Genomic DNA, 24,757 nt, shown 5'->3' with positions numbered 1-24,757 from the left:
GTACTTTAAAAAAAGGTATGTAGTTTGCAGGTGCTCTCCAGGCAGACTTCTCAGCTGCTCGTGCCTCCTGCAGGCAGCGGGGGAAGCTGTGTGTGGAGTGCCAGTCACCCAGGCCACCCAACTTCCCACACTTCCTGGAATTCCTGTGAGAGCATGACATGATGTCACACCCTGCCAAGGAATACCCAAGCAGCACAGGAAGCTGTGGAGCGATGGGGAGTTGTATGACGTTTGCTGCCCATGAGCCGTACTGGCTGGAGCTGATGGGAACTGATGACATCTGGAGGGCCAGAGGGTCCCCATCCCTATCACAGAGCTTAGAATATTACAGACCTGGGAAGATTAGCAACACCATGGGAGCATTAGATGCATATTTTAAGCCTATTTTCATAGGCTTTTCTCCAGACATGCTCATAAATATTAAACTCAAAATATACCTAAGGAGAAAAAAGGACTCTTTCCAAGCCTGTCATGTGAAGAATATGAGGAGAGTTGCAGTTCCATTAGTTGTAGGCAGTGATTCATGTCTAAATACTATGGTGAACAAACAGTGTTCCAAAAAAGTACAGCTTTTTTCCTGCAAGAGCGAAAGCAAGATGCGCTGTTCCCAGGAGAAGAGAGAAGAGCTGTAGTAACCTGAGGCCATTTCTCCAACTGTAGCTAGCCAGTTTTGCTTCAGGGTACTGCTTTTGTTATCTCGCCTTCTGCTTTCTGAGAATGAAAGCATACAGAGAACCTTGCAAGAGAGAACTACCTGTGTAAGTAGGACTCAGCAGCTGAGGGAAGTTTGCTATTGATGGGCAGGAAAAGGGGCCACTCCATCATAGCTAAAACAAAATTGTGATTGCTGAAGGCTTCTTTCCTCAATCCTAGTTTAGCAACAAAGGTTACATGAGAAGTCCTAGAGCTGATCCTCATGTGGATGCACTGCACGCTGCCATGATGAATGGCTGCTCCATCCTCCACTGTACAAAAGCTAGATTTAGCAGCACAGAAAACTCTGGCCAGGTTAGACGGCTGCATTTGGCTTCAAAGTAAACAGTTGCTTTCCGATGCACGCCCTGCAGCAGAGTCGTCTCTGCTAGGAGATAGTGTGCTTCTGGCCAAATTGTTTGATGTTCCGCGTGGACTTGAAGCCAGGTCAAAAATGTTCTCCCACATCCCCTAGTTTGCCTTGGGGATGCATGAGGAATCTGTTTTGCGGGTGGGGACCCAGTCAATTTCCTGGCTCAGCTCCCCAGACCCCAGCCTGCTTTCTTGTGGCCAGGAGTCCAGCTTCTTGGCAAGTGAGCCAAATGTTTACGCAGGTGCACACCAGGAAGTGAGTCTGTGTGAATGTGATGTCTCTCATCTCCGCATGTGCCTTGAAGACTGCTGTGCCACCCTGACATAGTGCTACAGGAATGTTTCCACCCATAGCATGAATGCTCCCAGTCAGAGATGGGAAAAACTGCAACAGAGATTTGGAGTTCCTCTAGCAGATGGAAGGGGCACCTGAAATCTCCCCACCGGCCTCATATTGTGCAACCCTGCCTGAATGTCAACTGGCTAGAGAGGTCCAGTATTAATTAATTAATTAATGTTCTGGACTGTCCCATTACCAAAGTCTCAGGATGGTTTAACAATATGAAATGTAAAAGACAAAACAGTGTCCTAAAACTTCAACTAACAATAAAACCCCAATTAAATCCGGCATATCTTAAAACACTGGGAAAATAAAAAGGTTTTAGTAATAAAAAGGGGCCGAAAAGAATAAAGTGACTCCTCCAGGAGAACCTCTCTGGGGAGCGAATTCCACAATTGGGGTGCCACCACAGAGAAGGTCCTTCTCCAGGTAGTCCCCCTCCTAACCTCCTTCAGGGAGGGCACCTGGAGAAGGGCATCTGCCCCCAGTATCTGAATTACAGTAGATTCTTCCTTGCACGCTAACCATTACACACCTGTATTCCTCATTCCTCTGATCCAAGAAATGCCAATGCTTCTATCTCACAACATCAGAGTTGTTCAATATATTTATTACAAGCAAAATGTGAAAACCACCTGAAAAGGCCTCCATAGAAGGGCAGCCACACAGGGTCACTCCAGAAGTGCTGCTGGCCATGCAGCTCTACCTAGCTGTATATTTTGCCTTCACGCTACCAGCAGCCGTGCCCAGCATATTAACATTTGAGGCAATGTGATGTGGAATACTCACCATAAAGAGGATTTATCAAGTCCCCTGGTGTGGAGACCAGGGATGTGCCAAATCTCTCCTGTTCACAGACTTCCCTTCATGCTCAGCTTGGAAAGTAAGCTGAGCCAAAAGGACATGCATAGAAATTGGCAAAACTAAGGTTGAACCATCTGCAGGCTTTCTCTGTGTCAAGTGCAGCAGCACCAACAAAGGCTTCTGCGCCTAGGGCAGAAGACAGACACCGCTTGCGCAGCGCACGGAGCTCAACTGCTAGCAAGTGTTGGACTCATGAACATGTCATAGAGGACCCAAGTCCAGGGAATCCAACAGATTTCTACCCCCAAAATGGACTCCTCACACATCCCTAGTAGGAACCCTGCAGCTTTCCCCATGCACTTGCCCAACATGTCACAACAAGGCTGGTGAACCAGCACAGTCTCTCTCACTCTGGGCTACAGTCTCCCAGGCAGGAGAGGTCTTGGGGAAGGCTGAACAGAAGAGATGTGGACATAAATGCCAACCCTCCTTCAGTTTGCCCATCTACTTACAAGAATCTATCCACTGCTTATATATCTGCCATCAACATGTTGGGTAATGCATGCTAACTACATTGCTACAAAGGCCACCTGTGTCCTTAAAAGTAATTGATTTCAACATGAACGAGCACTGACCTAATAGGCAAGGTGGCAAACCAGGTTGAAAGAGGGTAATTTGCATTTAAATTTTCACACTACTGCATCAGTGACTAATGTTAATCCATTACTTGCCTAACCATCTGTATTCATCATCATTATAACTGGAGCCATAATAACTCCTTAAAAGCAAGCAAATATATTGCCTCATGACAATTCTCCCCCTACCCACTCCGCACCAACAGTGCTTCCAATAGATACTACACTTGTGCAGCTGGAATTAAACCTAGCAGCATGTATTTCTTGTTTATAGTAGTGGAACTCGTCAAATCTAATTTGTTCCATTCTCACTGAGATGTGAGCTCTACCATTCCCCAATGCAGACATTTGCCTGTAACATATGAAGAATCAACTGGAGGGGACATGTGAACACATATGCAATGCCCATGCACAACTTCCCCACATACACCTCTTCACACAATGATCAAGGATGGCCAGGCAAACAAGCAACTAGCAGAGCTCTTCTTCTTAACAATAAAAATGCAACACAGAAGAATGTAACACAGGTTGTTTTTTAAAGCAAGCATAATTTATGGAGTACATGCTCTCACCAGAAACCATAAAAACCATTACGCAAAAAATTTTATAAGCTTAAAATAGGAAAGTAAATTTGGATAAACAACCCAGTGTTTGATACAAAACATTGAAACTGAAAACTCTTAAAACTGTGAGTTCAACATAAATTGATCCACTAACCTTCAGTATCCCTCTTAAAACCAAAAGGTATTTTGTAATTTATGCTATAATCTATTTGAAAAACAGTGAAGGTGGGAATTTCTCCAGCCCAATAGCAATTTCTTTGTGTGTTTTTCTTGTCATCAATTTTTATTTATTTTGAACTTAAAAGGGCAACTTAATCCATAAATAATGCTATAATGAGATATGTAAAACAACAAAGATATTCACTTACCACCACAGAATATCACTTATCTGCTTGTGGAATAGCTATGGTAAACCAACCTAACTGGGAGTTTTACTATCAAATGGAAGAACAAAATACAAGATGCTGCACATAAGTGTGTGTGTGTCCACATGTCACAACTGAAACTGGTTAGAATTCCTACAAGTGTATCTATGTCTAACTATCACTCCATTCTCAAGTAAACAAAGGTTTGCCAAGTGAAAATAAACAAGACAGATGGCATAGGATCCATGTTTTCTGGCCACTTATCCACTTCTTATCTTCTACTCAAATTGGCTTTTAAGTAGGATGGCTCCTCCCCAGAAAGAGAAAAACTAATTAATCCTCAGAGAAAAGTACTAATAAGCACTTGGCCTTTTATCTTCAGTGGCCTTAATGAAAGCCATCTAGCAAACAGGCATCTGCCCACCCATTACCACATGTCCAGCTCTTAGATCCTCATGAAAAGCTTTCTCCAAGCTGGTGGCATCCAGATATTTTGGACATCACCCCAGCCAGCAAGCCCAATGGACAGGAACCATGGCAGTTATAGTCCAACACTTCTCAAGGGTACCAGGTTGGGGAAGGCCAGCTTGAATTGTATATCTGAAGTACCAATTAAATGAAATTATGCACTAATTAAAAACCAGGCAGATTGTTCTAATTGAATTTTCCTTGCTGTCAGATATGGCACCCCATAAAACATGTCTATATTTTCCCCATTTTAGAGAAAATCCAAGAGTGCACCAGCCAACACATCACTTTATATTCAAATGCTTTAAAAAGGCCAAACCATCTCACTTTAACTCCACTGAACTATTTGACTTACAAGAGTAGTTACTGATGTACAATCTTTTCCCCATCATTTGTATAGCATTCGGGATTTTTTACACTGCGTCATCCAGCGTCTTTTTCATTTAAAAAAGGCTTTACCAAGCTAATAGAAGGTAAACAAACCTCCATGGAAGAAAGAAATTCACCATGGCAGAACCTGACTAAAGGGCAAAGTGGCAAACTGAGCTAGAGGGGCTATTTGCTTCCCACAATTTATTCCTTAATAACTTCTACTGTAATATTTCTGGGGCACATCAAAGGACAATAACAGGCTGATGCTGGTAATCCTCCTCACATATAAAAATTTTCATTACTGAGTGTTAAAGGCATCATTCTGCCTGAGAAATGGGAATTGATAGGGGGGCTACTTTTATTCCCCCTATCCTGGGGAAACATCTAAGCCTTTTTTCCTTGTGGTAATGCTGAGTGCTCTTGCCAGAATTTGTTCTAAAGGCTGCAGATGTGCAATATGATGAAACATCTCTTTGATAAATGGGAAAGGGGGGGAGTTCAGAAGATCACTTCTTCTTCTTTTAATCAGGCCTAGGAGGGAACTACTGTCCTGACTAATTAACTTAAAATGCATTATTTGTTTGTTTTTGGTAAACACTATCCTTCCTTCCTTCCTTCCTTCCTTCCTTCCTTCTTTTCACAGTTGTCCTGAGCATTTTTGGAAATAAGTCATATGATCTGAAGGACTTGCACTGCACATCCCATATTAATAGAATAAACTGAGATGGATGGGTGGATGGAATCAGAAACATAAAATACTAAAATAAAGCATTGTGCCAATAATGCCTGAGATTGTCTAAATGTGGGTTTCAATTAGGAGTGTTTTCATGACCTACTTGCACTGAGAAATGTGTGCCATTTTGGTTTCTGTTGCTGGGGTGGGGTGCGCACATGCACACACACCTAAGCTTCTTATGAAGTTTTGCTATGTATATACACTCAAGGCCATATAAGCAAGAAAAAAGGCATCTTTTTTTACTATGATCAATATTAAGGACTGAGACAAATTCATGGAGGATAAAGCTATCAATGGTAACTGGTCATTACTGGTATGTGCTGCCTCCAGGATCAGAGGTCACAAGCCAAATCAGAGGTCAATACAAATGCTAGAGAAGAACAGCAGGAGAGGGATACCACCTTCACCTTCTGTTTGTGGTCTACCTATAGACACCTGGCTGGCCACCGTGGGAAGAGAATACTGGACTGGATGGACCTTTGGTCTGAACTAAATGGACTGTTATGCTCCTGTCTTTCTTGAAACTCATGTTCTTTTAAGGTAAAATTGAGCATGAACTGAACGTTATGGAAAAACAGTGTCCACAAATAGCCTACAGTAGCTTCTACCCCTTTGTTAATGTACTTCTGGGAATATTTCTTAGAGACATTAATTAATTAATTTTATTAAAACATTTTTATGCCGCCCCATTCGCCGAAGCCCATTCATTTGATTTATACCCCACCTTTTTTCTTTTAAAGAAGTCAAAGCAGTTTATATCATTTTCCTCCTGCTGCTCTCAGTTTTATTTTCACAACAGATAGGTTGGGCTGAGAGTTAGTTGTCTTTGGTGCTGCTACAATTTGTACTAAGAAAGGATGATATTTTATTTCAATGCGTTGCAGATAAGAGTTTACCAACATGTACCAATTTCTTCATATTCAGTGGGAAAAGAATGGGAGACCCTTAAAAAATCAAATCTGTTCCTTTCTGGAGAAACCCAGATGAACAGATTCATTGATACAGGCTTGGAGTGATTTCTTTGTAAAATTCTGGGTTTGAATCCCGGGGTCCCATTTTCTGGAAAGCTCCTCCCCTGTATCAGCCATAACAGTAGAAAAGTACAATACATCCCTCCCTATATACCTATTCGGCTGGTGGATGGTTGAGATTTTTTGTTCAGTTATTTTCTGAATAAGAAATTTTCAAAATTCTTCCTATTTTGGAAAGAAGTGAAAATGCTGAATGCAAGAAAAATAGGAATACTGTAGTCAAGTATTCCCATCCCTCACTTATAAAATCACACTGGCTCAAGCTGAAAAAGGACCATTGCTATCATTTTATTTATCTATTGTTACATTTATATGACATGGGTAGTCTGAGGGGCTGTCTAGCCAGCATGCACCAATCAAAAGGCTGAAATACAGAAATTTAACATTATACAATATTTAGTTTTCTGGCAGCTGTTCCACCTGTGCAGTTGGGTGCTGCCGAGAAGGTAGGTCCAGTCTCAGAAGAAAGGCTATCAGTACGTCTGCAAACCACACCTCTCTAGTGGAAATGGAAGTCAAGCAGTCTGGCTCTGTCTCACATAAAATTGTTGTGCTGCTGCTGTTTTATGCTATTCACAAAGGGGAAGAGCAGATGCTCTTTGTACTTCTATGTGTATGTATGCACACAAGTACACGCCATGCTGCCCATGACAAATAAAAGAGGGACATAATAAACTTGTCAGATTTATGAATAAAACCACCCTTCTTCCTGCATAGCAAGACACTATTAGAGGAAAAACAACAACAATTGTCTCCCCTTGCAGCTGGTCTTTGTAAGGTCACAGACTGCAGATTTGTGTTCCTTCTGCCTACCTCTGATGCGATCATCAATAATGTCTCACTATTTCCTGCATGTCAACCAGTGTGCTGTCTGTCAAAACTATTGTTAGCTTCCTGTGCGGTTCGGTGTCAAAGGCCTTGCTGCTACTCAGACATATTATGGCACTATGCCTGCCTTCTCCGCCCACTCGGTGACTATATTGGAAAAGGCTTTCAGGTTTCTTTGATGTGATCTGTATTTTGTAAATCCGTGTTGACTGTAACTCAATAAACCCTTCTACTACATATTTCTACAGATCGATTCTCTCATTACGGTTTCTAGCATTTTGGCTCTAATACTTAGCAGGATCCAAGAACAAGAAAATATTTCATACCATCCTTCCTGTCCTACCGAATGTGTGGGATAATCTTATTTACTTCTAAAACTTTGAAGTATTGCTGCTGCTGCTTCAGGATTATTTTGTTGAAATGAAGAAACCCCAGATTAGGTGATCAGATGGCATGAAATGGCTCCTGTACATTTGCTAGTTGTGTAGTAGGGAAAAAAAATGGCAAGCGTAGAGTGATGTGCTGCTGAAAAAAGCTGCAGCATTCCTGAGCATTTAATCGTTGGACAGAACAACCATTATATGTGCAGGAAAGAGACTCGCCTCTCTTTATCTCCCCAGCTCCAGAGAAGAAGTCTTGCCAATGTGAAGACTCTCCCACAGTGTACAGAGTTTTGAATCCCCAGTGGAGAAAATGTTTTCCCATGGTGTGACATAAAGCAAAAGTCATCCTGAGACTTTTTAGGTCCAGCAAGATGCACCATACTTTAGGGAAAGCTCCTCTGCATCCAAGCCCAATTTAAGTTCAGCTGCAGAACCCCTTGGAGATTCAGTAACAGAAGCCTAGCACAGACCTTCTCACTCCTACAGCATTCCCTGGCAAGGTTTACCAATCTGAGAACAAGTTCTTCAAGCTTCTGGACAAAGCATAAGCATTGTTTCACTCTGTTTTTATCCAATTTTTCCCATCATGATGTTTTATAACGGTGTAATCCTGAGTTCATTTGTATACTCGAAAAATATCCATTGAGTTCAATGGCATTTGCTCCCAGATGAGCAGGCATAAAATTGCCATCTTAAGGCTGCAGTCTACACTTACCTGGTTGCAATCCCCATTGAACTTAGTGAGATTTTCTTCTGAACAAACATGAATAAGATTACACTGAAAGTCTTTGAAAAAACTGTGTTAGCTGCTTATATCAACTGTTCTTAATTAACTGCATGGTTTTTATGTTCACCTTCATTTCTGTTTCAGCAACAGCTATAACGTTTCTGTGTTGATTTATTCCTTTTTTGTGAATTGCTTGCCGCTTTTATCAAACTAGCTTTATTTTAAAAAAATTAAGTGCTCGTAACTTAAGTGCAAGGAGCTCATTGGCTGCTGAACCCCTCTTTTATCGGAGGACACACCACTACCCAGATGCAGTCACAGTTTATTCTGTGATAATTTCCCAGAGCTAGCAACATAAATAAATTTCTCACTTTTTTCATCTTTAAAGCAGTAGAGAAGAAATTGCAAGGTAAAGAAAGTCACTAATTCCTGGATTCTGCCTATTAAAAATCTAACAAAGTTTACAGCATGGTGGAGAAACCACATAAGTTTTTTCTGACTTCCTGGATTTGTTTCCTTATTTTCATTTAAGCCCTCTAATGAGTACATTAAATTCATCTCCTCCCTTTTCCAACAATAAGAGGGAGTTTGCTTAACATGACTTCTGGCTTTGCTGCTTAGGTAATTAATGGAAGTAAATGTTATTAAGTCCTCTGTCCTGCGACAGGTTGGAGCCAGCTTCCTATTTTTATTTTTCAATGGATAGATTATTGGACAAAACCCAAGGCAGAACTAATACATTCTCTTTTTTAAAAGCAGCATCCCAGATGTCTGTAATCATGCTGATTACTTTAAGAATATTTTTTAAAAAACATACCCAAGGCAAAATATAGTTATGTAAAGAGAAAAAAATCTACCCCAGAATCTGTGGAGGGCAACACCGAAGAGCAGACTCAACCCCTCTCTGGAATCTGAAACAAGATCTAAAGCCCCACTCCAGGTCCAATGAATTTGCTAGGCTCAACTCCTTTTCCCCTTGTTCTGTCCCTCCACATAATATTTGGTTCTCTCACTGCTCATCCCTGTTCTTATATCATTTTCCATTCCTGATCAACATAAATGGATTCCCTGTGCTCTCTTGACAGCTAAAAGACAAGTAGTACAACATTTCAAGGACACACGGCTACCTTATATGAGACAGTGAGTTGAGGACTTCAATATTCTTTCAATTTTTGAAAGAGTAGTTTTTAGACATAATCTACAAATGGACAAATATGTGTATATTTGGTCCCTTTTGAAGTTCATGCATAATTTTGCCTAAGAACAGAAGTACATCTTGTCATATGTAAAATAAATGGTGGTACACACTGCATATTATTTATTGTTGTGAATATAGTAAAATCTTATGCTAGGAAACTGTAGCACTCTACTTTTCTGCTCTTTGATTTTTCTTTGTTTTTGTTCTGATTTATCAACATTCACAAATGAAAATAATGAAAAAATGTCCATCCTGATAATCCCTTGTATGCAATGCAAGTTCCAGCTTAGCAATGAGCTGAGCCTCTCCAGAGCCCAGTTCACACCTTCCTGTTGGACTTCTTCCAGTGCCCATCCCTCCCTAAGAAAGAGAGCTGAGCCCAGTCAAGATGTCCATGAGCATTCATGGCCCTCCAGTTGTGCAACTGGCAACCTTCCCCAACCGCCACTCCCAGCATCCAACCTCCCTTCCCGCTTGCTGCCACTGGAGGCAACAGCAACATGCAGAAAAAGGATGCAGTGAACAGGCATGCCAGCCACAATTCCCAGCAGCCAGCTACGGTGCTGCTTGAGCAGGGCATGAAACTCAGTTTCACGCATGCACCCCATGAACCTTCAGCATGCTTGCCAGCAACTCAGATTCTGAGCTGCTGCAAAGCAGACCAGAGTCTGGAAAGCTGACAAGCAGGGATTAGGTCTTTTCAGAGGAAACTGGATATTTTATTATTCATTTTTATTTATTTATTAAAACATTTTTATGCCGCCCCATTCACCGAAGCCTCGGGGAGGCTTACAACAAATAAGTTAAATCATCATCACACTTCATATTTTCAGCCAGGAAAAGAGGAAACTCAGAGGGGATCTGTTGGCAACATACAGGTACATGAAGGGGTGTCACATGGCGGTGGGTAGAGACCTCTTCTCCCCTGCAGAGGAAGGCAGAATGCACTCCAATGGAGCCAAGGTCAAGAAACCAAGGTTCAACTTGGATGCCAGGAAGAACTTCCTGACAATTAGGATACCGAGGGTATGGAATGGGCCTCCATGGGAGGTGGTTGAAGCCCTATCGGTGAGGGTGTTCAAGGATAGGCTAGACATGCACATGGTAGGCATGTCGTGAGCGGAGCCGGCTGGAGCCGTGGGTCAGACTAGATGGTTCAGGAGACCCCTTCTGACTTGCTCAGTTTCTATGTTTCTATGATTCTTCATATGCCCCTAGTTGAGCTAACAGGGTAGATCTCTCCTTTCCACTTTTGTCCATTCCCACTCTTCTCTGTCCTGAAAACCATCTCCTCAGATTTACTAGTTTCACTAGCACTCACCCTGCCTTCACCAGATTCTGACCTCAGCCTGCCTTTTGCCTTCTAGGCCTCAGATGTCTTGGAGCATTTCCCATGGGCCAGCCATGCTTAAATGCTACAGCATCCTCCACCTACAGTAGCAATCCAAGTATCTATATTCCAAGATAACTGATGCACAGACTTCTAGAACTGCTAAGTACACAACTACAGAGCGTGTTTGATGGGTCAGCACCTTCTTTTAATTAGCACCTTTCTAGTCACATCTCATTCCAAAAGGCAACGAGTGTCATTTTGCCTATTTGCATCTAATCTCTGATCACCGAGCAAATATAATAAATAAAGGCTCTGGTTCCTTATTCCATTTTTCTCTCTTTTAACCATCTGAGGGTGCTGTGTGCTGAGTCTACTTGCACAACTTCTATGAGCATCAGAACAAAACATTAATGTTCACTTGTTTTATTTGTCAAGTGCCTTTCAGATTTTCCCTCTTTCCCTTACTGCTAGCAAGACAGAAATGTGCACAATGGTCTACCTCACAAAGCAATTGTGGCACAGCTTTCCTTTACTCCGCCTGACAGAAAGGGACTCACACAGAGACAACACATTTGACAGTACTTTTAAAAGTCAGTCACATCCACAATGGGCAGCACAAATGCTCTTCCCTCGCTCTAAAACTGGATGCTTCATATACAGTGTTTGTTGTAAAGGCACAAAAATGAAACTGGCAAGGAAAATGTGTTCCTGTATAGCGTTTTGGAACAGTAAGGAGCTATAACTGACTGATGCAAAGATTGGAATGGGAAAACCCGTCTGTTTCCCTTTCTGTTCCATTTGCATGTTTTACAACATGAGGTTGTTCTGTCCCATTTCCACATCAGTTTGCTATTTCCTTTTTTAAGGGCTGCATGAACATATGTACAATTTTTGTGTACCATTTCCCCCAGTCTATGCATGCTTGAAAGCACTTTCCCTTAGTATAACTGCGTATACATATTTTTCCTAATGCATGCATTTGTGTACACATTCTTAATCACAGAGTTGGATCAAAACATTTGGAAAAGTACAAGAAAAGTTATTTTCAGAGAGGCAGTATAGAAATACCTTAAATAGATGCTGAAAGATAATTGTGCTCCAGTTCACATACTAGTTCAGGAAATGCAAATTCACATCAGTTTACATTAAAATGTGAATGCATTTATTTTCACCCCCACATACCCCTACAAAAGCACATCTTTCCCTTTCTAAAGCCAACCATGGGAAACCTGTGCACTTGCATCTTCCGAATGGTAATCTGTATGAGCAACCAAGTTCGGTGATACCTTCATTTGAAGTTTGCACATTTCCATGGTCAAGGTCTCTTTGGATTTACAAGCCTTCAATTTCCTTTCCTCCTGCTTCCTCCTAAGGGTGTGTTGGTAGTTTAATTTAAAAATAAGCTGCCTCCCTTTCAAGACAGGATAACCCCACTAAGGGGGTCACTTGTAGTTCCCTTAAAGAGCTTACTTACAGTGATGGCTGAAACAGGATGCTAGACAAAAGCAGAAACTTTGGAGGATGAACTGCACAGGAATTATCAATCATGATCACACTGAGAGTCGATCACATTTGCTGGCATCTCACAACTTCCAGCGTGCAAAAGACTTGCATGTCATTCAGTGATTAACTTTTCGGTGCTAGGGCTGAGAGCAATCCCACAGCCTTCCAGACATCCCCTTCAGTGCTCAACTCTAAGCAATTCTATTTGCAACTCTTTCCAAAATTGTAACTGATCTCTGTGTCATCACCTCAAGTTTTAAAATATTACACATCTTGGGGGATATTCAGTTTCTCCAGACTGTGCACAGGTTGCCAAATGTTGCTGCCATAATACCTGCATTACAAAATAATGTTTTTCCAGTACGTACTTCTGTCCTGCTCACCAAGCTTCGAGTAACAGCACAGCTTACTGCCTGTCCTGGCTGGCAGGAAAAAGTCAGTAAAGGTGCAATCCAGTGCCTCTTCCCTCATCTGCAGGCACATAAGCCTCCAAGCTCAGAGGCTTATGTGCATCCAGTGTGCAAACACGGTGGTGGTGATGCTGGTGCCCCACGCCTCATGCCTTTCACTTCCGGTAGTCCCAGATGAAGCACCATGGAGGTGGGAGGGTGGGGTCCTGAGCACAATCAGGGTCATCCACTGGTTGCAGCCGCCTCTCCTCCCAGCTCTCCCAGAACACTCACTCTTCAGCCTTCTGCAATGGTAATTTGTAACCCTGGAAAGGCAGCCAGTGTGGGTTTTTTGCACCCTGCACTGTGTGTGTGTGTGTGGGGGGGGGTGCTCTGGGAGCTCTGAATTTAGAGTCCCAGCATCAAGGTCACAGGACCTGAGACCTGGGAAGCTGAATAGTCCTGTCTGCTCCCCCAGAGTAATACTGGGAGGCCAGACAAGTGCACTCTTGCCGGCACTCGATGCTATATTTAACAGAGTTACCGCTATATGCCAAATTGTTTGCCTTCTCCCCGTAATTCTCAGGCATGCTCAACATTTACAATGAACTGGAATCTTGATTGGTTTTACCAGTCAAGTGTTTTGCTTGTGTTTGCAATCTTAGTTGTGTGTTTGTTTTATTTATGATACTAAGCATTTCTGATGCTTAGTATCATATCCACTGAAGTAAAGCAGCCCCAAGCTATCAGGAGAGATGGCATCCATTCATTCATTTAAATTATCTGTGTTGTGCCATCATTGTATAGTTTCTCTGCCTCCATTTTTACCAGCAATTCCACGTCAGAGTTTCTAGTCCACCTATGGAAAAGAGCAGCAGAGTGATGGGAGAATCTGGTGTGGTATACCTTCACATATCAGTAGTTCTGGTGTTAATATAGAATTCCCTCCATACACAGCAATTTTTGCTCCCCGAAAAAGGATAAGGGAAGAGCAAATTACCTGATTGGTGCAGATGAATGCAATAGGTTAGTTTGCTGTATAGGAAAAAGGATCTGTGAATTCAACCTTAATTTCACCAGCCAAAAGTCTCATTATGCATTTACTTTGTTAAGACTTGCCTGACTAAAAATCTAGCTAAGGATAGGTGCCAACCTCTCTCCTCTCGCCCCCACAAACACACCCTCACACACTTTCCTGGAAGCTCTTCCTTATCAAAAAATAAAATGGGACACATCAGTGTGTTTTGACTTGATTGTATGTGCTTGCTTTAAACCATTTCTGAATGAATTTGTGACAGAATCAAGCCAGTCTACATATTCTTTTTTCCCTCCACTAAACTGCAGCATTTAATTTCATCTGTCAACATGCCGAGGCCTCACAGACAAGGAAAACTGGAAGCATAATTTAGATTAGGAAGAGTGGTAAAGCACCCAGCGCTTCCCTGAGCAAGCCAGCTCCCCTTGCTGAAAAGACTTACTGGCAGCTTTGGAAAGGGCAGCCATAAGCTCAACCCTTCCTGCCAAATGGAAAGGCAGAAAGAGGGGACAATGAAATGAAGAAAGGAAAGAGCCATCAGCTTGAAGAAAAACTGGGAAACAAGCTGCCTATCTTTTCTTAAAACAAATCTATTTCCTTAATTTGGTAATTCTAAGAAAAAAATGTTTTTACATTTACGCTCCAATGTAATATATTGGTCTTCTGAGTATGCCATGCACAGAGAAATAAAATGCTCCAGTTCTCTGAAGATGTGGCTGGTAGATGTCCAGCAATAAAAGGCCAATGTAGACAGAAGGTCTTTGGGAAAGTAGGTTGCAGGTGCCAGAGATAAGACATGCAGGGCGGGGGGAAAAGACATGTAAACCAAGCTATGGCACACCATGCCAAGTATTTTCTGTGCCAAAGCAATGATTGTGGTACTTTGGTGTTCTAGCTGAAATATTACTTTAAATTTCTATTGAAATGACTCCAGAAAGATACAATGGGTGCACATTAATTGATAATCAGGCCTTCCAGGAAGGCATGCAATTCAGCAGAGAGCAAAACACATGCAGGAACTAGCATAAAAACATTTCTAATGAGGGCTATAAAAGGAATAGAAACATTGGAATATTGAAACAGAGCAAGGCAGAAGGGGGACCACTGGACCATCTAGTCTGACCTCCGGTTCCAGCCAGCTCCTCTCACAACATGCCCACCATGTGCATGTCTAACCTATCTTTGAACACCCTCACTGATGGGGCCTCAACCACCTTCCGTGGAAGCCCACTCCATACCCTCAGGTTCCTAACTGTCAGGAAGTACTTCCTGGCATCCAAATTGAACCTTGGTTCCCTGAGCTTGGCTCCACTGGAATGTGTCCTGCCCTCCTCTGAAGAAAAACAGGTCTCTACCCACCCCCATGTGGCACCCCATCACATACCTACATGTCGCCAACAGATCCCCTTGGCATCTCCTCTTCTCCAGGCTGAAAAAAAAAAACAGTTTCCTCCACCTCGCCTCATATGGCTTTCCCTGCAATCCAGCCACCATCCTTGTTGCCATACACTGCACCAATTCCAGCCTGGCTATATCCTTCCTGTAATCTGGAGCCCAGAACTGAACACAATCCTCCAGTTGTGGGTGCACCATAGCTGTACAGAACAGCAATAACAGCTTTCTGGATCTGGAAGTCACACTTCTGGCTATGCAACCAAGGGTGGTGTTCGCCTTCATTTATTTATTTATTTAAAACATTTGTATGCCACCCCCATCGCAACAAAGCCTCGGGGCAGCTTACAAACAAAAGCAAAGTTATACAATAAAAATTCATGACTGCTGCATCACACTGCTGACTCATGTTTGGTCTGCAGTCAACCAGCACCCAGAAATCCCTTTCACAAGTGCTGCTCTTGAGCCACTTGTCCCCTAACCTGTGTTTATGACACGCATTCCTATGCCCTTGCACTTATCCACATTGAACACCATCCAGTTTTCTCCCTCCCACTTCCACAGACTGTCCAGATCCTTCTGGTGCAGGAGTAGCTGCTCCTCAGTTGTGGCCGTCGCCCCCATTTTAGCATCATATGCAAATCTGACAGGCAGACTGGTCACCCTCTCTTCCAGGTCATTGATGAAAAGACTGAAGGATCAGTCCAGGGACAGCGCCCTGGAGGACCCCATTTGCCACCGACCACCATCCTGATGATTCCCCACTAATGGTTACCCTCTGCTTTCAGTCCATCAACCATGTCCTAATCCACTGGACAGTGACATCAGTCTAACCCAAAACTCCTCAATTCTCACCCAGGATATCATGTGGCACTTTGTCAAAGGCCCTGCTGAGATCCCTCAACCATGTCCCCATCCACCATGTCCCCTCTGTCCAGCCATCTCAAAACCTTATCACAGAATTCCACAAGGTCTCTCCCATTTCCTCTCCCATCTACAGAGCTCCACCATCACTGCTTTATCATATTGCTGACCCTAACCCTCCATCAGCCAGAAAGGTAGTACATCCCTGCCCCACTGCTGAGCCACTTTATTCTGCAGAACTTGGGTGACAAAGCTCAGCGCCCTTCCACCACTAGGACAAAGCAATGACAACGGGTTGCCCCCATTGTCCCCTCCTTTCCTCCCCTTAAATCCCCCCCAAAATCACCACAGGCAACAGGCATGTCTGTTTCACCTTCTGTCAAACTGTCTCCCTCCAGAGGCACACAGAGGTTGCAGCTTCCTTTCTTGACGCGGGGCTAGCATGCCCTGTGAGCTGCACAACCGTAAGAAGGGCAACAGGCACACCCCACCAAGTCATGTAGTGGCATCAGTAGAAATGCATCACTACTGATGTACCCAAACAGAGAAATCCAGCTTGCTTGAGAGTGATGGATTTCTTGCCTGTGTCTGGATCAGAAGCTAGTCAAGTTTCTTTTCACAGACTCCCATCTCTGAGTCAGACTGCAATTTACACATTTTTTTAAGTTGCTAATGACATTTGCACAAATAACCACCATTTGATTCAAACTGATTGGCACAAAATGTAATTTGCAGAAATTACAATGTGTGCAAATTGGCCGGTTCTGCACAAACACATGAGAGACATGTGGTTTTCAGGTGCTTATTTGCACAAGTGTCACTGGTGTGTAAAAATGTACAAACCATGGTCCATCTTAGAGACAGAAGTCCACGAGCTGTCTTGTTTGCACCACAAGTTGGCGCCAGAGGAGGGCTTACAAATTGGAATCTCAGCAGCTGAATCATCCTTAGCAGCACCTACTAAATTTCCCTCTGCCATGCAGCTGTTGGATACAAAGGACTCTTTGTTAGAAAACCATGGAGCACATAGGCAAACACCCACCCCCTATTGCCACTCTATCCTTTAGGTTTACCTAGAGCACAATCCTATGGAGATAAGAGTAAGCCTCCAAAACGCAGAGCCTCACACTTACCCAGTGCAGTGCAACAACAGTGCCAGAGGCAATCTTCACCTCTCTGCTCCTTGCACTCTGCATTTTCACAAGAACTTAGTTTTCAGAGGGGAAAAGAAGGAAGCTGGAACAGCTTCAGGGCACCCCACATCCTGGTCTTTTCTCTCCCCTGACCACCTTTAATTCTCTTTAGGGTGTCATGAGCAGGTCACTCCCCTCTTTCACTGCCTTTCAGCAGATAGAAAACAGCACCTTAAAAGTGTACTTCTTTTATGAAAACTTAACTGGTTACAAAACAATATAAATCAGAGCAGCACTTTCATTGAGATGTGCGAGAAGCATCTGCCCATGTAAAGAGTCAAGTCCCAAACAGCATTTCGCCTCCTTCGTTCACTTTCAGCAAAGCTTCTGGCTCCACCCCAGGGTGGCGCCTGCTGCTGGTGGGCCAGACACCCCGCAACTGGTTTGCTTACATCACCTGTTGGCTCCTGACAGGGTCAAGACACTCTCCCGTCTGCTCATTCCAGTGCTGAAAATTCTCCTTTCTTTTGCAAGGCAGGGAGAGACAATTCTCCCTCCTGTAGCCCCATCTGGCCTCGCAATCTGTCTGAGAAACTGTGCTAGGTAACATTGAAACTCCCAAGTCCTCAGTCCCCTTTGCTCCTCCTGCTCCCCTCAGAATCAGATGGAACAGTCTGAGCAGTCTGTTACATGCAAGAGATGCCCCCCTCTCTACATAGGCTCACGTTCCTGACCTCTGACAGCAGTTGCTGTCATTCTTTCCATGCCAGCTGTGAAAGGATTCAGGAGGGTGCCAAAGCTCCAAAGCCCTGGGGAGAGACTTCCACAACTGGCGCACCTCCATGGAGAAACCTCACACTCTGGCAACCATCCAACCCATGTCAGTTGATGCAGGCACCCATGGGTGGCTGCTCTTTTAAGATCTTGATATATTGGGGCAAACATTTGGAGACAGGCTGGCTTCAGATACATGATAAAGGGTTTAAACCAGCACCTGGCAATGGCCTGGGAACAGCTGCAGTAAAAATTGCATGGGCATAATATCAGCACAATGTCCAGTCCCATTAGTATTCTAGCAGCACATCCAGCACTATCTGGGGAATCTGCAGAGTCTTCAAGGGCAGGCCCATGGAGAGTGCACTGCAGTAGTCTACCCTGAAGGTTACCAGAATGGGGCAACTGTATCCAAGCAATCTCCATCCAGATAAAATTGCCGCTGACATACTGGTCTAAACTTGCAACAGGCACATCTGCACCGCAGAAGCAAATTCTGCCTCTAGTGACCAAGATGCATCAAGGAGCATCACATGATTCAAGCCTGTTTCCAAGAGAAGTGTAGCCCCATCTAGCACAAGATAACTGGAGCATCTCTGGAGCAGATCAGCCACCTGCTACGAGTGCCTCCATTGTGTCTTGATTGCACTTCAGTTTACTGGCTCCCATCCAGTCTATTATTTATTTATATTTATAGGTTGCCTATAACTGTTGAGCCATTGCTAGGTGGCTTACAATACATTATCATGTCAGAGCCTCCACTGGGGCCGAAGTGGAATGATGACTTTCATCCATGGTCTCTAGTTTCTTAACAGATCTCACCAAAGTTCAGATTCCATGTAATAAAGTTCTGGACTAGAGGCATAAGGGGTGTGCAATCAAAACAGGAAGGGGTGATAAGTTCTGTTCCAGAGTAGCAAGCTAGCATTAGATGACTAGAGGCAGGTGCAAGGACAAAGCCGGGCAGTGGTCAAGATCCGAGATATCAAGTGGGAAAGGAAGCAAAGGCACAGGGCAGTATCTTCATACCTGAAACAAGTTTCTAGGCCTGAGCCCACCATGAGCATAGGGCTTCATCAAGCCAATGAGCAAGGACTGGCACAGCCTTGTCTTCCAGCCCAGTCTCAGTAAAGCCCAGATCTCTGTGCAGGAGGTGAGATGCTGGAGCCCAGGTGAGATACACAGACTTTTGAGTATGGGAAAGCAACACACACAAGATGTCTTCAGAATCAAACACTATTTACTTTAACTTATGGATACACCGAGCAACCTTCTTTGACTTGGGAGGGAAGTAACACAATTGAACAACTGTCCTTTGTAACTGGTACAGACCCAGGAATACTCTGGCCTCTTGGGAGATTACGCAGGCACACCTGCTCCTAGCAACTTCTGCCCCAAACCAAAAGTATTTCCTTCCCTCCCTCTCACATGGCCTAATAAAACTGAAACCTTCTGGGCTTGCCTCTTCCAGACAGGATTATCATGCTTCCCCTCCCTCCACCCAGCATGCTTTCCCATGACATACAAGCCATGAATCTTTCAGTCCTCTCCCATGTTCTTACCAAAAGTAGCAAATGCTTTGGAAACTGACAATATTTATTTATGTTGTTTATTTGGGTATTTTTACCCTGTCCAATACCCAGTGGGTCTCTGGGCGGCTTACAATTCAAATCCAATAAATACATATGTACCCAAATAATGCAATACAATAGATGATATACATGCAGATAACAGCTGTTTCTCCAGAGAATTGATGTGGATTCTTACAGGCTTTGCACAGCATACCCAAGACATGAGCACTGCCTGTATTGGGGGACTTACTTTTACAGGTGGAGTGTTCAGATGTGTGATCTGCCTCACATGTCCAATAAGCCAAATGGTCCCAGGCGGGTGAAACCTCTGCGGGGGGGGGGGGGGATCTATTTTTTCCCTGAATGTCTAAAAGCACAGCTAGCTGCAGTTTTCCCTTGTGGTATCTGGAATGAAGAAAGCTGGAAAAGTTCAATTAGGATTTGGGTGGACTTTTCCTAGTTGCAGTGTCCTGAGTAATACAGATAAAGAATGCTTTTCTTCCTTTCTTTTTTTTTTGCTTGGGGCAGATAGAAAATCCTATAGCAGAATTTGCCAAGAGTTGGAAGAACTGAGGTCAAGGAGAGACTGACGTATTTATATGTATGCAGAGAAAAGGCAATTCAAACCCCTGTAGAATATTGTTTTCTTAAATGTAAACACCAGGTATAAAAAGAGTGCATAAGCCCCAATGAAGAGGCGAATTCTCTTTGAGGTAAGGAGGAAAGTTCAAAGGCAAGGCTGTTGCTGCTGCTTGAATTTCAGATGAGATAAAAAGCAGAAGCCTCTTCGGCACTGCAGTGCAAAAGCTTACATGGCTTCTTGTGAAAAGCAATTTATTTTAGATTATGGCACAGTGACTATCATTTAAACTGCTAGGGATTGTAATTGAACTCAGAAGAACCACCCTTTCCCTGACACACTGGCTGCAGTAATATGTTTCCCGCAGGCTTGTTTGAAGTAGCCACTGAGTCTCGCCCTGATAGGGGGGTGAAGAGGGCTGAGCGCATCATCCCACACAGATTTGGTCTACGTGTTATGAAGCTGGACAGCTGCTCAGCTGCCGGTGCAAAAGGTCAACCTGGCATGCTCTTTCCAGGTGAAAAGTGTGCAGCCATTTTTGGAGCTTTAGGTAAACCAGTGGCAGTGTTACCTGGCTCCCCAGTATCTCAGCTTGTCCTGGCCTGGACTCCCTCTTTTGAGCAGAAGGTTCTGTGGCACAGGTGCAGGGAGCCAGTGACGTGCAAAGCTAACAGTATGAGCCTCACCACATCTGATGCAACCACATGCTCAAAATGGGCATAACAGGCCCATAGGAGACCACAGCTCAAGGCACAGCAGAAGCTTTGTGTGTAGAAGGTCCCTGGTTCAATCCCAGGCACATACAATTCAAATAATCGTGTAACAAATGAAAGGAAGGCCTTTTTCCTAAGACCCCAAAGAAAGAGCCAATGCCAGTTAGAGAAGACAACAGGAAGCCAGATGGACATGGCCTAAGGAAGTTCCTAAGAGAAATATGGCAGTGCTGTAGACAAACCAGGTACTGCTAAGTCCAATTTCCAGCAGGTACACCAAGAAAACTTCACATTGTGGGTGGAAAGGTATGGTTCAGTGGGAAAGCTTGCATGGGTTCAATCATTTAGTCCCAGGTGTGTGGGGGCTTTTTTCTTGAGTCTCGGTGCAATGACCTTCACAAACACATCTCCACATTGAGTATTTGTGACACATAGAAATGGATGTATCACTGAAAAATGCCCTTAGGGGAGGGGAACAACATCTCCCCATCCCTTCATTTTCATGCTTAATCCCATTTGTTGCTTTTAATTTGCATTCTGCTGAATTTGATTTCTGTCGTTTCTTATTATTCAAAAGACACACACACACAAAACCACCAAACAAGCAACAACAAATACCTCACCAGATGCTTTCAGAATGAATATACAAACAAAGTAAGAATATAAATTAGCAAAGCAAAATAGCAGGTTACAGGAGTGTGGCATTCACATCCCTTCCCATTACTTTCAAGAGTTAATTGCTAGAATCAAGTTCTGAGTCTATGCCACAAACAGACATTTCCTATCCAAGTGAAGATACTCTGACATCTGCACTGCCACCCATTATATGTGGGGGCCACATCTTTTTCCCCCATGACACATTACAAGATCATTTTAGAAATTCAACTACAAATAAGCGCAACATGTCAGAAACAATTTATGAAATGTTCTCTTGGTATTTAGAAAAAAGCAAGTTGGAGTAAATTACTGAAAGTACACTAGAATATCATATCTTGAAATACCCATGAGATAAGCATCTGTCCCTATACATTAAAGTGATTTGCCCATGTTCCTTCAGGTAGCTACCTTGCCTTTCCTTGGGTAAAGGATTTGCTGTGAGTGGTAGGCCAGAGAGAACAGTCTCCCCGCCATTAACTAAAAGTTCAGAGTTGGGTTATCCCGCTGTCCAATGGCAAACATGCTTCAATTACTTTTTCAGGACTCACGTTCTGACTGCAGCAGTATTACATCCAGCTTAGATTTAGCTCCAGTCAAGGGGTCCCCAAAAGGAGTCCCTTTGTAAGATAGTGGTGATGGTGATGCTCCATGCATTTGTGTCCTGGGATCTATGTCATCAGGTTCTGGCATTATAACTACTACATTACCAGCACCCTTTCCAGCACAGGTCTAACTCTGTGTTTTCAGGGTGCCCCTCAAAACAGAGGACAGCAGAAGGTAGTTCTGCAGATGTTTAGAATTCTAATTCCTAGAAGCCCCTTCCATCATGGCCATTGGTTAGGAATGCTGGGAGATGAAGTCCAAAAGATCTGGAGATGCACTATATTCTAGACTGGGTGGGCAAAGTACCCCAGTGAACAATCTCCATATGTTATGCCCTATAAAGGGATGCAGGTGGCACAGTGGTTTAAACTGCTGTGTTGCTGGGCTGGTTGATCAAAAGGTTGCGGGTTCAAATCTGCACCATGGGGTGAGTTCCCGTTGCTCTGCCCCAGCTCCTGCAAACTTGCAGTTCGAAAGCATGCAAATGCAAGTAGATAAAAAGGTACCACTTCGGTGGGAGGGTAACAGTGTTCCATGTACTTCGGTGTTTAGTCATGCCGGCTACATGACCATGGAGACTGTCTGTGGACAAACGCTGGCTCCCTCGGCTAGGAAACGGAGATGAGCACCGCCCCCTAGATTCAGACATGACTGGACATAACATCAAGGGGAAACCTTTACCTTTTATAAAGCAGGGCTGGGCTATTTGTGACCTTCTACCTAATTTTGGAAGTCCTCAGTTGGGACCCCTGGTATAAGTAATCTACTCCTCTCTCGGCAGCCCACTAGACAAGGTGGAAAACAAAGAGAGTAGGTGCCAGATGAGAAGATGGTGGTCTCCAGAAATCTGGCTCTGTCCCTAACTGTTGCAAATTGCCCAGACAGCATCAGTTATTGAGTATAATAATCGTAATACTCAGAGCTTTCCCCACCATGAGTGTGTGGCCCCTAACAGATACCCTCCAGGGAATGCAGCCCTTGTCAGAACAAATGTTTTCCTCCACCTGGCTATAAACAAGGCAAAAGCAAACAGGAAGACAAACACATCACTTGGCTACTGGGAATAAAGTGAATGATGAGACACCTATTATAGAAGGCTGAGGGGAATAAAAATTAGAGGCTAAAAGCAGCCACTTCTGTGGCCACTCTTGCCAGAGGACTGTATAGAGAGCTTTCCAACCAACAATACAAAAAATGGGGATCTTGGGTCTGGACCACTGGAAAAGCCATGGTGAATATGGAAGTCTTACAACAGACCGTGGATTCTTCCTTTGGTTTCAGAAAATTTAAGACTGTCACACAGAAACACTGGACTGGGTATGGACAACAAAATAGCCTCACAATGGTAAGATTTCCTTATGGCTTCCCTTGTTGTGCAAACCCTTCCCCTGCCTGGTAATGAGGGAAACATTCAAGGCAGTAGTGGAAGAGGTTCTGCTCGGATGCTTGCAAGCTTAATTCAGCAAGTGCCCATCCTCAACCAAGAGAGAAGCCCTGCTCTAATGCCCATGAACAGAACTAGGGCAGGTACGGGTACCATTGAGCAGCACCCGCCCCCACAGGTTTTACTTGCTCTCCATTAGCAATACTGGAGAATTTCATTTGGGTTGAAAGTTTAAGCAACCATCCTAATTTGCTATTCCTGGGTTAATACCCAGCTACGAACATAGTTATCTTTTGGGCTGTGCAGTTCTTGGAATGTTACAATGGAGTACTCAACTCAAAAATGCAGAGAAAAATGTGCACTTTAAAGAGGAAACATGGACAAAAAGAGGAGCAGCTGTGCAATTTAATGGAGAATAAGATTTTCATTTAAGTTTGCAGAATACAGGGACAAACTCATGCATGATTGAATACATGCAAAACTTTCCTAGACCAGAAATAGAATGATCTGTCTGTTCCTTTTCCCATTTGGCCTCCTGGCATCATCAACACTATTCTCCTCAAAGGGAAAAAAGCCTCACCTTCTGGCAAAGGAAAGCAGTGGTGAGCAGCTCCCTTGAAGACAGGAAACTGATTTTCTGCTTTTTTTCCCAGGGACCAGAAATACTAACAACTAGGAAAATGCCATGTTTTCTCTCATTGTGGTTCACTAAATACTTCCCCAAAGATTGTGTCGTTTCCCAACTGGAAATGTGCGTTCCCCCTCACAGACTAATGCGTGGAAATGCATATTTGGAGGACAGGGCTTTACACACACACACACACACACACACACACACACACACACACACACTTTCAACTGTAAACACACGTTCAGGAAAATGTGAAAATTCCCCAATAATTCCTGCTTGTGAACAGTATAGCTGCATGATATGCAAATAGGAAAGGAATTTCTGTACATCCCCAACTGCAGGACTCTCCTCGAGGCGGAAACTGCAGAAGCACTGCAGTGAATTTACCAGGCCTACCTCGCTGCTGCTGCTGCTGCTGCTGCTGCTGCTAAACTGGCTGTTCCACTGTTTCTACTCCGGCAAACAAGGAGTGCTCGAGGGCGGCGGGCGGGCGAAGAGGCTGAGGAAGCGGAAGCGAGCGAGCGTCGGCGCATTGCCGCGGCCCGCGCAGGAAGAGGCCGCGCCGCCGCCTTCTCGCTGCAACCGCTTCTGCCTGCAGCGGCGTGGAAGTGGAGGGTTCTTTTCCAGCATCGGCCACGGCAGGTGGGTTGGCTGACAAAGGCGAGCGTCTGCAGCCCAA

General features: G+C 43.9%; 1 protein-coding gene across 2 annotated transcripts in view; it reads right to left on the bottom strand.

Moving 5' to 3' along the window:
• FHIT (fragile histidine triad diadenosine triphosphatase) overlaps positions 1-24,545 on the bottom strand; it is a 797,037-nt gene extending 772,492 nt beyond the window's left edge. Inside the window, exon 1 of one of the 2 annotated variants that reach the window (XM_044451960.1) lies at positions 24,475-24,545. The gene's annotated coding sequence lies outside the window, so the exon portion shown is untranslated. Of the gene's footprint in view, positions 1-12,734; positions 12,848-24,474 lie in introns of those variants that run through there. The other variant, XM_044451959.1, reaches the window with a different exon arrangement.
• Between the last annotated feature and the right edge of the window lie 212 nt (positions 24,546-24,757).

This window comes from Varanus komodoensis, unplaced genomic scaffold, assembly GCF_004798865.1.
Source record: "Varanus komodoensis strain SLA01 unplaced genomic scaffold, ASM479886v1 scaffold6_4, whole genome shotgun sequence".
Lineage (NCBI taxonomy): Eukaryota > Metazoa > Chordata > Lepidosauria > Squamata > Varanidae > Varanus > Varanus komodoensis.
This window is presented reverse-complemented; position numbering and strand designations above follow the sequence as displayed.